This window comes from Hevea brasiliensis, chromosome 17, assembly GCF_030052815.1.
Source record: "Hevea brasiliensis isolate MT/VB/25A 57/8 chromosome 17, ASM3005281v1, whole genome shotgun sequence".
NCBI classification, from domain to species: Eukaryota; Viridiplantae; Streptophyta; class Magnoliopsida; order Malpighiales; family Euphorbiaceae; genus Hevea; species Hevea brasiliensis.
In genome coordinates, this window is record NC_079509.1 from 52,803,401 (window position 1) to 52,813,854 (window position 10,454).

The 10,454-nt window shown below is 33.3% G+C and overlaps 1 non-coding gene across 1 annotated transcript; it reads right to left on the minus strand.

Annotated features, from left to right (window-relative positions):
• Positions 1 to 7,240: 7,240 nt before the first annotated feature.
• LOC131175659 (small nucleolar RNA R71) lies at positions 7,241 to 7,347 on the minus strand. The gene has a single exon (XR_009145851.1). It is a non-coding gene; the product is annotated as a small nucleolar RNA R71 (small nucleolar RNA).
• Positions 7,348 to 10,454: the final 3,107 nt, after the last annotated feature.

A 10,454-nucleotide genomic window follows, 5' to 3' on the forward strand; every position in this document is an offset into this window, starting at 1 on the left:
AAGAGATAAGATGGCTAGGATTCCATATGCTTCGGTTATTGGAAGTTTAATATATGCAATGTTGTGTACTAGGCCGGATATCACATATGCTGTTAGTTTAACTAGCAGGTATCAATCCAATCCAGGTTTGAAACACTGGATAGCTGTCAAGAATATCCTTAAGTACTTGAGAAGAACTAAGGATTTGTTCTTGATCTATGGAGGTGGAGACTTGCAATTGGATGGTTATACTGATTCTGATTTCCAATCAGATATCGATGATAGAAATCTACCTCTGGATATGTGTTCATTTGTAATGGAGGTGCAGTCAGTTGGAAGAGTTCCAAACAGGGCACGACTGTAGATTCCACTACCGAGGCTGAGTATATTGCTGCATTAGATGCTGCAAAGGAAGCTGTTTGGATAAAGAAGTTCGTGACAGAACTTACAGTAGTTCTTTCCATTGAGTCAGCAGTTTCACTACACTGTGACAACAATGGAGCAGTCATACAGGCTAAGGAACTAAGGTCTCACCAAAAATCCAAACACATAGAAAGGCACTACCACATTATTTGAGATATAGTTGGGCAAGGCGATATAGCCATGCAGAAAAATAACATCAGCTGAAAAATCCAGCTGATCCATTCACTAAGCCTATGTCACGTACTCAGTTAGACCGACATCTTGAGAAGATAGGTCTAAGATATTGTAATGAATGGCTCTAGTGCTAGTGGAAGATTGTTAGTAGTATGCCCTAGAGCATATCATTTAGTATGTATCTTGTACATATTTTTATTAATAAAAGGCATTTCCACTTTTTCATTTACATAATATATTTATGTGTAATAGAAAAGGTCCATTGATATTTTGTTAGAAATATTATTCTTAAGTTGTTAAGAATATGAGTGACAATATTTCTAGCACAAAGTATCATAAATAGGTTCACAATCGAGGATACTTCATAATAAGGACATGACTTATCCAGAAAGATTGTATTCATATTTGTTCTCAAGTTATTTATATGAGATATAAATAAGATGGAATGGTGAGTCTTATGCCATATAACAAATATGATAGGCACTTATAAATGATAAGTAGGCAGAACTAGTGACACTTATGACAAGCACATGGAGTTTACTCTTGTCAATGTTTTGTTATAAATCATATCAGTGCATATAATCTTTAGACCTGAGATAGCACAGTTATCTTGTATATAGGTAGTTTGAATTTGATACTGCTTTCATACTTGTACTATGTATGGGTATATGGGCATGTGTTGGCTCCTACTAGTTATATATGGAGGTAGGTGTTGATCAAGATGGAATCTGTTCCTCTAAGTAAATAGAGATAAAATCCTATGTTCATTTAATTGTTCTTGATGTTTCAAGTTCCTAGCCATGACAGATAGATTTATTTAGAAAAAAGTTTCTGATGAGAAAATCTTTTTAATCAAGAACTGGAATTAAAAGAGAACATTATATTCATAGCAAATAGAGTTTGACATAAACCATGACTCCAGCTTGAGTTGGGATTTTGTAACAGAGTGATTCTAGTGCATGGTAACATATGATTATAGGTTCATTTAAGGTAAACCTTATTACTAATTGGGTGGCCATGGCATGCTATGCTAGGTGTTAACCATGGTCTATGAGGTTCATAAAATGATTTAGAGAAATCATTTATGGTAAGAAAGAGTTCTGATGATATTAAGAGTTGATATCATGAAGCATTGCCAATTAGTGATGAGCTAAGTAAGTCACACACATACACAAGTTATCACCTAATTAAATATGATTTAATTAATGAATTAAAGAGTTTAATTGATTAATTAAATAGGTTTGGTTTGCAATTAAATTGCAAAGTCCCTAGCATAACTTAAAACCAAATCTAGATTATTGGATGTATAGTATAAATTAAATTTATATTTAAAGTGTTTAAATATGAATTTAATTAATGAGAAATTAATTAATAGGGATTAATTAATTAATTTATATTTGATATAAATTAGAAGAAGAAAAATAATTATTTTGGGTTAAGAACTCAAAATTAAGACACAGGGGTATTTTGGTCATTTCACAGTGTGACACGTGGCATCATGAGATGGTGACACATGGGATTACATATAAGCTTGCCAAATATTTTTTTTAATCATGTAAGATGATTAAAATCAAGATTAAATATAGGTTTGACACTTGGCACAATGTGATTGGATCACTTAAACCTATAGCTAATAAAAGGGTGACATGTGGCAAGGGTTTAATGTGTTAACCTAGCTATATAAGTGTTGTTATGAAAAAGAAAAACAACTAGCAGCCACTCCTCTCCTTTGTCACGCTATTTTGAGGTTCTCCATCTATTCTTCTTCATCTCTCATCAATTCAAAGAAATTAGCCATCAATCTCTTGAATTAAGAACACTAGAAATTGTTTCTAGTGTCCTGTTTACATCTCTAATCTCTTAAAAGGCAGAACTTATTTTTCTAATTAATAGAAAAAGCTTTAGAAGCTGTTCAAGGGCAGCCATAGGTGTTCTTGGTGTGGACAAACTAGAGGGACAATATTTGGTGTCCTGAAGACAAATCTCAAAAGCGCAGACACGCTGCAGTGCATCAAGAGGTTAGTGTAATCGTTCTTGATTTAATCTAGGGTTCTAAAATTAATCTGATTAATTTTTAAAATCTTAAATGGCAAATACAGATCCAAAAAAATATTAAAAGAGTTTTAATATGTTGTTTATCATTGAAATCAAATAGATAAAAATAAATCTTGCATGATGCATGTGACCCTAGGTGAAAATTTTGAATTCAATGGTATAAACTTGTGTTTTTCACGCTTCCGTTCGTTCGTATGGGTCAACCTAAATCCATTAGACTTAAAACCAAAATCAAGAATAACCATATGAAAAGTCATGTACATTGCCAAAAGGTGGCAAAATCCAAAAATCATGTATATTGATTAAAAGATGTAACTACATGAAGAGATGTAACTTTTTTTAATAGTTATATACATGTGATGTAACTATTAGCTAAAAGGTGCTATGACTTATAAATATCCAAGTCTTGTCTTCATTTGAGAATAGAAGAAAAACACATATAGAAGTGTGAAGTGAGTGCACTAAGTGGTGGTAAATTGGCTTTTGTTATTGGTGTCTTTAAAAGACTCTCACTTGATTTATTTATGGAGCAATTGATTTCTGCAAATAAGGTATGCATCTAGACTATGAACTAATATATATATATATATATATATATATAATCCATGTTCATGCAATCCTAAGATCTCCACCACATTTGTTTTACTAGTCTATATAGTAAAACAAATGTGGTGGAGATCTTAAACAAATGTGGTGGAGATCTTAGGATTGTATGAACATGGATTATATATATATATATATTTCATGTTATTCATGTAATTATATGGTAGACTAGTAAAACAAATGTGGTGGAGATCTTAGGATTGTATGAATATGGATTAGGATCCATGTATTTGAATCCATGTGTTGGGTCTTTATATTTTTCTTCATTAACTATGCAAGAAACCTGCCATAAATTCATGGTGACTTGAAAAGATTGTGAATGATTCAATCTTCAAGCAATTAATGGAGAGATTTGCTCATTGTTTACTTGATTGGAATGTAAGGTTTTGGCCATTAACTAAATTTAAGACGTGCATTAACATGCTTCATAGAATGAAGTGAAAGAGGAAGAAGATGGAAATGATGGAGTTGAAAAAAATTGTGAATTCATGATAAAATAAAAAATCACTCATTTTTGTACACCATAGAAGTGTGTAAATTATAAAGAAATAAAACAAACACAAAACACTAATATTTTTGTGGTACACCCTTTTTACATAAAACTATATCCATGATCATGTCATCTTTCACTATCAATAAAATAATCAACAAATACATGCTCAAAGCTATAAAGTTTCATTATTATTTTCAAATGGCTAACTTAAAAAGTCAAGTGGGTTCAAGCATGGAGGATACTAAGTGGAGCATGAATTCCCTTCCTCCCTCCTCTGCCTCCCAACCCATGTCAACCCCATAGCCATTACCAACAAGCTCACAGATATATATATATGTATATATAAACACCTTCTATTTACTTTGAAAACTTCCCTTCTAATTAGGATACCAATTCTTTCAAGTGCTTGTTTTGCAGTTCATCGTCTGTTTTGGACATTTATATTCCTAAGAAACTCACTAAACGAAAAAGTTGCTTTGGCTTCATACATCTCCAGGATCCATCCCACAATAATGCCTTTTCAAACTACTTGAACAAACTTTGGATTGGGACTTACAAAGTCAAGGCATTCATTTCAAGATATGACAGAGGGTAATTCAAACATTCCAATTCATGGAATTGTTCAAAGGTAAACTTTCACCTCAATGCAAAGTCATCATTCAACGGCAATCTCACAACCACATAGATGAAAGGGAAAAATGTACAATTGGGAGAAAAGGACTCCCATCAAGGCCACATTAAGGATGGCAATTTTGATATTTGTCAAGGCCTCCCTAAGCCGGCATATATCATGACAGGCTCTTACAACCCTTCCTTTTACAATGAAGACTGGCTTAGGCAAAGTGCAATTGGCATTCTAAGGGATCCCATCTAACTCTTACTATTGAAAACTCTTTTCTTACAGAGGGGGTACTATCAATCTCTTTCACACCCATGGGTGGTTCAGCGGTCATTCTCACTTTTCTTGATGTAAAAAATATGGCAAAGTGATAAGTGCATAATTAATATTTTTACTCCCATCACATTTAATGTTTCTAGTGTATTTTTATGCTTAATTTAGTTGATTAAAGTATAATTATCAATTAGGCATATTTTTAGAGAGTTGTTGGAATACTTGTGTTAAATTGAGAAATTTTCAGCATTTGCATTAATTTGACCTTTGCTATATTTTTTAGGTGTTTCTAAAGTTGTGGGTCTCCAAATCTAATGCTGTTTAATTCATTGAAGAGCTAAGTCAGAGCACTACAAATGACAAAGAGGGACTAAAGCCCAAATCAGTCTCCAAGGTTATCAAAATTAGCTATGAATCTATTACAAAAGTCCACACTTGATGTGTCATGACCAGTTTTGGGATTTATTTTATATTTGGAGCTCTAGATATCCAAATGAAGCAAACCTAGGCCCAATTGAACTTTAAGAACCACCTCTACAATTTCTATGAAGGGCTGAAGATAAGACTACATCGTTTTGATGGTTAAAAACGGCAATGAAGTCAAATTTATGGGCTGGATCCTCTGTCAGAACTAATTTTGGTTTTTAGCCCATAACTTGGGTTGTAGACCTCTGATTTGGGCAAATAAAGACTCGTTGGAAAGCTAAGAAGTAGGGCTATAACTTTCCTGAAGAAGTCAAAAACATAATCAGAAGGAAAGTAGCTGAAAATTGGCCGTGATTGCAGAGCAAAGAATCTGTCTTTTTAAATTTCAAAAATTTTCCAAGTTTGATTCTTATATGTGGATTAGGTTTTTTATTATAAAGATCATCTTTAACAGTAGTGGAGACACACCTTCAAGACCTTTATTCTCCATTCACATTCATAGTTTTATATTTTTTCATTATTTTACTTATATTTTGTAAGCTATGAACATGAGCGGCTAAGTTTCTAAATTCAGTTCAAGGGATTCTAGTTCTTATGCATGATTTGTGAGACCAGGTTCTTAATTTAAACTATGCCTTTTTGAATATCTATTGTTTCTTGATTTCATTATTTTTTATCTATTGAATGATTTGCTAAAAAGGTATGTTAGTTAATTGCTTGATGTGATTAATTGCTAGTTCATTTTCATAACCCGTAATTGTTGTGTAAGATTGAATGTGAGTAGCCATTAGGTATTATTGATTATGATCCAAGTTTTCGATAATAACCTAAGAAAACAATAGGGTGAATCAAATGATTTATGCTTTATAAATCGTTGTTCAAGCTTAATTACTTCCTGTTCTTACAGCAGTTATTAAATTAATGAGGATTGCTTAACGCCAATTCAGTTAATAATTAGAGTCAACAAGAGTGCTGGGCTCGAATTGACAAGTATAGGGAAGTTAGGTGTTTTACCTCGCCGTTTGGTAAATCTACGTTAAGTATTCAATAAGAGATAATTATATTTCTTTTGTCTATGATCGAGTCATGCATTGGAATACAAATTACCTTAGACTGAAGTTTGTTTAAATTGAGAGTTTTATACCTAAATTTAGTTCTTTAATTTCTGAACTTGATTTCTTCTGATTTAGTGTTACAACCACCCCCCCCCTCCCACCTTTATTTTTTTTTTCTGTTACACACGTGTATGAAATTTAGTAACTCAGTCTCTAGGGCTCGACCTGGATTACCACTTATTGCATTCATTCAGAAAATATTTCAATACTGGTAATTTTAGTTAATTTTTGGTGGAATCAGCAACCATCAAAATTTTGGCGCCGTTGCTGGGGACTGAAAGTTTATTGGATTTCATGTTTTTAGTGTTAGGATATTCTGTTATTATCTCTGTTTGTGAAGTGTTGCTGTTTTTAGGTTTTCGGTGAAAATTACGATGTTACTATTCATTGATAGAATTTTGGTTGAATTAAGAGGGCATTCTATACTTGTTTTGGAGGAAACGACATTCTAAAAATAACCAATGAATCCACCCTCTTGAGGCCAAATTCCATTGTTTTATATAGTTTTGAGGCATTTTTCTGTCTTTTAGTTTGATTTTTTTTTGTTTATGACAAGAACTTCTCAATCTAGTGAGTTGTTCTTTGATCCAGAAGAAGAAAAAAACAGCTAAATAGTTGAGAAAATTAGCTAAGCAAGCTAAGCAGATCCCGAGTACATCTGAAGGAGTCCAATCTCCAAGGAAATTAAGTTCAGATTCAGATTTCGAAAACGAAACTATGGCTGTTAGGACTTTGAAAGAGTTGGCTGCTCCTAATCTAAACCAACAGCCTTTGTGTATTCAATTCCCTGCTTTAAATGTTGATTTTGAGATAAAGTCTGGACTAATCCATTTGTTGCCTAAGTTTCATGGTCTTTCAGGTGAGTATCCACATAAGCATTTAAAAGAATTTCATGTTGTGTATTCCAGCATGAAACCTCAAGGAGTTTCAGAGGACCAGATTAAGCTTCAAGCTTTCCCTTTCTCACTGAAAGGCACAGCTAAGGATTGGTTGTATTACCTTCCTTCTAGATTTGTCAACTCATAGAATGAAATGAAGTGAATATTTTTGGAGAAGTATTTTCCTGCTTCCCATACTGCTAACATAAGAAAAGAAATTTGTGGCATCCGGCAGTACAATGGAGAGAGTTTGTATGAGTATTGGGAGTGATTTAAAAAGCTGTGTGCAAGTTGTCCCCATCATCAAATAAGTGAGCAGCTTTTGATTCAATATTTCTATGAGGGACTTTTACCAATGGACCACAGTATAATAGATGCTGCTAGTGGAGGAGCTTTGGTTGACAAGACACCAGAAGAAGCAAGGAGGCTGATTGCTAACATGGCATCAAACTTTCAGCAGTTTAGAATGAGAATGGATTACACACTTAAGAAGGTTAATGAGGCAAGTACATCTAACCTTGAGAAACAGATTTATGATTTAACTTCTTTGGCGAGGCAATTGGCTGTAGAGAACATGCAAATAGTTAAGGTATGTGGAATTTGTTCGGGTTCGAGTCATGCTACTGACATGTGTCCTACATTACAAGAGGATGAATCAATGCAACATGCTAATGCAGTAGGAAATTATGGACAACCACAATGCAGGTATGACCCCTTTTCTAATACTTATAATTGGGGATGGCAAGATCATCCCAATTTGAGTTATGGGAATCAACCAGTACAAAACCGATATCAGCAGTAGAGACCACAAGTGAATCAACCACCTCTACCTCCCTCAAATCAAGGTATGTTACTCGATGAAATTGTTAAGGCTTTGGCTAGCAATACACAACAGTTTCAACAGGAGACCAGAAATAGCATTCAAAACATAGAGAAACAGATTTGTCAGTTAGCTTCATCTGTGAGTAAGCTTGAAGCTCAAGGTTCTGAAAAGCTTCCATCACAAACAGTTATGAATCCCAGAGAAAATGCAAGTGCTATAATGTTGCAGAGTGGGAAAGAAGTTGATAATCAGACTCCACATGAGTCAATGAAAAAGAAGAAGCAAGGAGCAAAAGAGTTTGAAGTTCCTGAAGTTGAGGTAAATATTGAACTTGAACTGAATAAGGCTAATAATTCTGTTCTCCCTCCATTCCCTAGCAGGTTGGCCAAGACTAAGAGTGAAGAACAAGAGAAAGAAATTTTAGAGACTTTCAGAAAGTTAGAGGTCAATATACCTTTACTTGATGTGATCAAACAAGTCCCCAGGTACACTAAATTCCTTAAGGAATTATGCACTACAAGGCGTAAGTTGAGGAATAATGAGAAGATCAGTGTTGGAGAAAATGTGTCTGCATTAATTCAGCAGAAATTACCCCCTAAGTGTAAGGATCCAGGTTCATTTTCTATTCCTTGCAAAATAGGTGATTCTAGATTTGAACGTGCAATGGCAGATTTAGGAGCATCTATTAATGTTATGTCATATTCAGTTTTTCAAACTTTAAATTTGGGTCCATTGAAAGAAACCAGTGTCATTATTCAGTTAGCTGATCGTTCTAATGCTTACCCATTGGGAGTAGTTGAGGATGTTTTGGTGCAGGTTGGAGAGTTGATTTTTCCTACAGATTTCTACATTTTGGATATGGAGGATAGTGCTGCGTCATCAAACTCAGCTTTGATTTTGTTCGGAAGACCTTTCCTAAAAACTTCAAAGACAAAAATTGATGTGGATGATGGTACCTTAACTATAGAGTTTGATGGAGAGACTATCAAATTTAATATCTTTGATGCCATGAAGTATCCTGCTGATGATTATTCTGTCTTTTCTATTGATGTTGTTGATACATTTGTGCAGGATGTTTTTGAGTTAAGCATGGAGGATGAGTTAGAACATAAACCTTATTAGATTGTTAGACATTGTAATTTAGATTTAGATACTGCTGGTGTAGAAAGAAAATTACAATTGCATGAATTAGAGGAAATTTGACTTGAGGCTTATGAGAATTCTAAGATCTATAAAGAAAAGACAAAGGCATTCCATGACAAACTAATTCTAAGAAAGCAGTTTATGATTGGGCAAAAAGTTTTTTTGTATAATTCCATATTGAAGCTGATGCCTGGTAAGTTGCGTTCTCATTGGATTGGCCCCTTTATTGTTACTAATGTGTTTCCTTATAGTGCAATTGAAATTCAAACTTTAGGAACTAACAAGGTGTTCAAGGTCAACGGTCATAAACTCAAGCCATTTTATGAAGCGTTTCAGGAGCATTCATTGGAGGAGCTCAAATTGAGTAACCCAATTTATTTGGATTAAGGAGCTTTGCCATGTCGAGCTAACGACGTTAAATAAAGACACTACTTAGGAGGCAACCCATTGATGACTTATTAACCACAATCAGATTTGTTTTCTTTTCCTTATCTTATTTTATTTTCTAGGATATATATATATTTTTTTGCATTTAGGCTTTACATTGGGGACAATGTAAGTTTTAAGTGTGGGGGAAAGGTTTTCATATTTTCAATGGTTTACAGAGTTCTTATGCTATAAAAAAAATTGATGAAGTTTGAGAGATGCATAACATGATTGAATCAATGAACTTGCATATTCAGGCTTGTAATTAACTTGAGTTTTGATTTTGATTAGTTGATAAGCTAAAATTAGTGGATGATGAAATATTTCTTGAAATTGATGAAGTTTGAGAGATGTATAACATGATTGAATCAATGAACTTGCATATTCAGGCTTGTAATTAACTTGAGTTTTGATTTTGATTAGTTGATAAGCTAAAATTAGTGGATGATGAAATATTTCTTGTGTGAGTTTTTTTAGCCTTGATTTAAATTGACTTCTTCTATGTCAATCTTAATTTTTTTGTGAGTGTTATTCATTCATGATTTGTTACTCTAGAACTTACTTTTAATCCAATTGAGGTCACATGATTATATGCACATATAAAAATGATAAAAGCAAATTAGGATTTAACCATTTTTACCTTAAAAAGCCAACCTTATGTATTGACTTTAGTAAGCCCATTGGAGCTTAAATTATACCTTTTCCTTATTGAAACTTGGAATATGAGCCTAAACCTTATTCTTTTTATCCTCTTTATTACCTGAGAACTAATAGAGTATTTGAAATGCAATAAATTGGGTTTTGATAATATTGTATGGGGTGTAATATGTGAGTTGTTGTTGGTTTTTTTTTTTTTTTTTGCTAAAAAAAGAAGAAGAAGAAGAAGAAGAAGTTGGAAAGAAACAATTGTCATGGGTGCTAATATTACATGGTAAAAGAAAAAATGTTTTGGGATTTTTTGGACTTTATTGACATATATGTGAATGGAAAAAATATAAGAAATAAATATTATTTCAATATTCTA